Source organism: Copadichromis virginalis, linkage group LG17 (assembly GCF_057382275.1).
Source record: "Copadichromis virginalis isolate Kocher_CV1m ecotype Utaka linkage group LG17, C_Virginalis_male_GT1.1, whole genome shotgun sequence".
Taxonomy (NCBI): domain Eukaryota; kingdom Metazoa; phylum Chordata; class Actinopteri; order Cichliformes; family Cichlidae; genus Copadichromis; species Copadichromis virginalis.
Window position 1 is genome coordinate 110,001 of NC_140634.1, and position 5,000 is coordinate 115,000.

The following is a 5,000-nucleotide window of genomic DNA, read 5'->3' on the forward strand; positions in this document are numbered from 1 at the left end:
TTCAGCAGGGCCAGGGCACAGGCATGGACCTTTTTCAGCTGTAAGGGAGGCAAGAGCAAGGTGTGATGTAGGTCCCCGGGGCCTGCTGGAGGTCCAGGTCCATGCCCGATGTGAGTAGCAGCAGGGCCAGCGCGCCCAGGAGCACATCTTTTTCGACCGTAAAGGGAGACAGGAGGCCGACTCACTGCCTCGGCTAAATGGAGAGGGAATTTCAGCAGGGCCAGTGCACAAGCATGGACCTTTTTCAGCTGTAAGGGAGGCAAGAGCAAGGTGTGATGTAGGTCCCCGGGGCCTGCTGGAGGTCCAGGTCCATGCCCGATGTGAGTAGCAGCAGGGCCAGCGCGCCCAGGAGCACATCTTTTTCGACCGTAAAGGGAGACAGGAGGCCGACTCACTGCCTCGGCTAAATGGAGAGGGAATTTCAGCAGGGCCAGTGCACAAGCATGGACCTTTTTCAGCTGTAAGGGAGGCAAGAGCAAGGTGTGATGTAGGTCCCCGGGGCCTGCTGGAGGTCCAGGTCCATGCCCGATGTGAGTAGCAGCAGGGCCAGCGCGCCCAGGAGCACATCTTTTTCGACCGTAAAGGAGAGAGGAGGCCGACTCTCTGCCTCGGCTAAATGGAGAGGGAATTTCAGCAGGGCCAGGGCACAGGCATGGACCTTTTTCAGCTGTAAGGGAGGCAAGAGCAAGGTGTGATGTAGGTCCCCGGGGCCTGCTGGAGGTCCAGGTCCATGCCCGATGTGAGTAGCAGCAGGGCCAGCGCGCCCAGGAGCACATCTTTTTCGACCGTAAAGGGAGACAGGAGGCCGACTCACTGCCTCGGCTAAATGGAGAGGGAATTTCAGAAGGGCCAGGGCACAAGCATGGACCTTTTTCAGCTGTAAGGGAGGCAAGAGCAAGGTGTGATGTAGGTCCCCGGGGCCTGCTGGAGGTCCAGGTCCATGCCCGATGTGAGTAGCAGCAGGGCCAGCGCGCCCAGGAGCACATCTTTTTCGACCGTGAAGGAGACAGGAGGCCGACTCACTGCCTCGGCTAAATGGAGAGGGAATTTCAGAAGGGCCAGGGCACAAGCATGGACCTTTTTCAGCTGTAAGGGAGGCAAGAGCAAGGTGTGATGTAGGTCCCCGGGGCCTGCTGGAGGTCCAGGTCCATGCCCGATGTGAGTAGCAGCAGGGCCAGCGCGCCCAGGAGCACATCTTTTTCGGCCGTAAAGGGAGACAGGAGGCCGACTCACTGCCTCGGCTAAATGGAGAGGGAATTTCAGCAGGGCCAGGGCACAGGCATGGACCTTTTTCAGCTGTAAGGGAGGCAAGAGCAAGGTGCGATGTAGGTCCCCGGGGCCTGTTGTCGTACCATAGGCACGAGTGGTGTGTGTGTGTGGCAAAGAGTTTCTGCGCAGTGTACCAGGGGCACGGGGAAAGGTTGTTGTACCATAGGCACGAGAAAAGTTGTCGTACCATAGGCACGAGAAAAGTTGTCGTACCATAGGCACGAGGAGAGTTTGTGTGGCAAAGTGCTACTGAGCGGTGTACCAGGGGCACGGCGAAAAGTTGTTGTACCATAGGCACGAGGAGAGTTTGTGTGGCAAAGTGCTACTGAGCGGTGTACCAGGGGCACGGCGAAATGTTGTTGTACCATAGGCACGAGGAGAGTTTGTGTGGCAAAGTGCTACTGAGCGGTGTACCAGGGGCACGGCGAAAAGTTGTTGTACCATAGGCACGAGAAAAGTTGTTGTACCATAGGCACGAGAAAAGCTGTCGTACCAGGGGCACGGAGGAAAGTTGTTGTACCATAGGCACGAGAAAAGTTGTCGTACCATAGGCACGAGGAGAGTTTGTGTGGCAAAGTGCTACTGAGCGGTGTACCAGGGGCACGGCGAAAAGTTGTTGTACCATAGGCACGAGAAAAGTTGTTGTACCATAGGCACGAGAAAAGCTGTCGTACCAGGGGCACGGAGGAAAGTTGTTGTACCATAGGCACGAGAAAAGTTGTCGTACCATAGGCACGAGGAGAGTTTGTGTGGCAAAGTGCTACTGAGCGGTGTACCAGGGGCACGGCGAAAAGTTGTTGTACCATAGGCACGAGAAAAGTTGTTGTACCATAGGCACGAGAAAAGTTGTCGTACCAGGGGCACGGAGGAAAGTTGTTGTACCATAGGCACGAGAAAAGTTGTCGTACCATAGGCACGGGAAAAGTTGTCGTACCATAGGCACAAGCAGTGCGTGCGTGCGTGCGTGCGTGCGTGTGTGGCAGTTCTTCTGCGCAGTGTACCAGGGGCACATTTCAATGTGCTTTCTGGAGTACCAGGGGCACGAGGATTTTGCCAGTGGTGTTCTGCTTTGTTAGTGGGAGGGGGCTTAAGTGTGGGTCCCCGGGGCCTGCTGGAGGTCCAGGTCCATGCTAGATACGTGGTACAGGGTAACTGCAGGAGGAGGGGGGGGGTAATGTGGGTTCACGGGGCCTGCTGGAGGTCAAGGTCCATGCTGGATATGCGTTGGAGCGTAACTGCAAGAAAGGAAAGCTAGTGGGGGAGTAGAGCAGGGGAGTATGTGGGTCCCCAGGGCCTGCTGGAGGTCCAGGTCCATGCTAGATATGTGGCACAGGGTAACTGCAGGGGGGGGGGTAATGTGGGTCCACGGGGCCTGCTGGAGGTCCAGGTCCATGCTAGATATGTGGCACAGGGTAACTGCGGGGGGGGGGGGGGGGGGGGTATTGTGGGTCCACGGGGCCTGCTGGAAGTCAAGGTCCATGCTAGACATGTGGTACAGGGTAACTGCAGGGGGAAGGGGGGGGGGGGTAATGTGGGTCCCCGGGGCCTGCTGGAGGTCCAGGTCCATGCTAGATACGTGGTACAGGGTAACTGCAGGAGGAGGGGGGGGGGGGTAATGTGGGTTCACGGGGCCTGCTGGAGGTCAAGGTCCATGCTGGATATGCGTTGGAGCGTAACTGCAAGAAAGGAAAGCTAGTGGGGGAGTAGAGCAGGGGAGTATGTGGGTCCCCAGGGCCTGCTGGAGGTCCAGGTCCATGCTAGATATGTGGCACAGGGTAACTGCAGGGGGGGGTAATGTGGGTCCACGGGGCCTGCTGGAGGTCCAGGTCCATGCTAGATATGTGGCACAGGGTAACTGCAGGGGGGGGGGGGGGTATTGTGGGTCCACGGGGCCTGCTGGAAGTCAAGGTCCATGCTAGACATGTGGTACAGGGTAACTGCAGGGGGAAGGGGGGGGGGGGTAATGTGGGTCCCCGGGGCCTGCTGGAGGTCCAGGTCCATGCTAGATACGTGGTACAGGGTAACTGCAGGAGGGGGGGGGGGTAATGTGGGTCCACGGGGCATGCTGGAGGTCAAGGTCCATGCTGGATATGCGGTGGAGGGTAACTGCAGGAGAAGGAAAGCTAGTGGGGGATTAGAGCAGGGGAGGATGTGCGTCCCCGGGGCCTGCTGGAGGTCAAGGTCCATGCTGGATATGCGCTGGAGCGTAACTACAAGAAAGGTAAGCTAGTGGGGGACTAGAGCAGGGGAGGATGTGCGTCCCCGGGGCATGCTGGAGGTCAAGGGCCATGCTGGATATGCGGTGGAGGGTAACTGCAGGAGAAGGAAAGCTCATGGGGGATTAGAGCGGAGGAGTATGTGGGTCCTCGGGGCCTGCTGGAGGGCAAGGGCCATGCTGGATTTGTGGTGGAGGGTAACTGCGGGAGAAGGAAAGCTAGTGGGGGAGTAGAGCAGAGGAGTATGTTGGTCCCCGGGGCCTGCTGGAGGTCCAGGTCCATGCCCGATGTGAGTAGCAGCAGGGCCAGCGCGCCAAGGAGCACATCTTTTTCGACCGTAAAGGGAGACAGGAGGCCGACTCACTGCCTCGGCTAAATGGAGAGGGAATTTCAGCAGGGCCAGGGCAAAAGCATGGACCTTTTCAGCTGTAAGGGAGGCAAGAGCAAGGTGTGATGTAGGTCCCCGGGGCCTGCTGGAGGTCCAGGTCCATGCCCGATGTGAGTAGCAGCAGGGCCAGCGCGCCCAGGAGCACATCTTTTTCGACCGTAAAGGGAGACAGGAGGCCGACTCACTGCCTCGGCTAAATGGAGAGGGAATTTCAGAAGGGCCAGGGCACAAGCATGGACCTTTTCAGCTGTAAGGGAGGCAAGAGCAAGGTGTGATGTAGGTCCCCGGGGCCTGCTGGAGGTCCAGGTCCATGCCCGATGTGAGTAGCAGCAGGGCCAGTGCGCCCAGGAGCACATCTTTTTCGACCGTAAAGGGAGACAGGAGGCCGACTCACTGCCTCGGCTAAATGGAGAGGGAATTTCAGCAGGGCCAGGGCAAAAGCATGGACCTTTTCAGCTGTAAGGGAGGCAAGAGCAAGGTGTGATGTAGGTCCCCGGGGCCTGCTGGAGGTCCAGGTCCATGCCCGATGTGAGTAGCAGCAGGGCCAGTGCGCCCAGGAGCACATCTTTTTCGACCGTAAAGGGAGACAGGAGGCCGACTCACTGCCTCGGCTAAATGGAGAGGGAATTTCAGCAGGGCCAGGGCACAGGCATGGACCTTTTTCAGCTGTAAGGGAGGCAAGAGCAAGGTGCGATGTAGGTCCCCGGGGCCTGTTGTCGTACCATAGGCACGAGTGGTGTGTGTGTGTGGCAAAGAGTTTCTGCGCAGTGTACCAGGGGCACGGGGAAAGGTTGTTGTACCATAGGCACGAGAAAAGTTGTCGTACCATAGGCACGAGAAAAGTTGTCGTACCATAGGCACGAGTGTTGTGTGTGTGTGTGGCAAAGTGCTACTGAGCGGTGTACCAGGGGCACGGCGAAAAGTTGTTGTACCATAGGCACGAGAAAAGTTGTTGTACCATAGGCACGAGAAAAGCTGTCGTACCAGGGGCACGGAGGAAAGTTGTCGTACCATAGGCACGAGGAGAGTTTGTGTGGCAAAGTGCTACTGAGCGGTGTACCAGGGGCACGGCGAAAAGTTGTTGTACCATAGGCACGAGAAAAGTTGTCGTACCATAGGCACGAGAA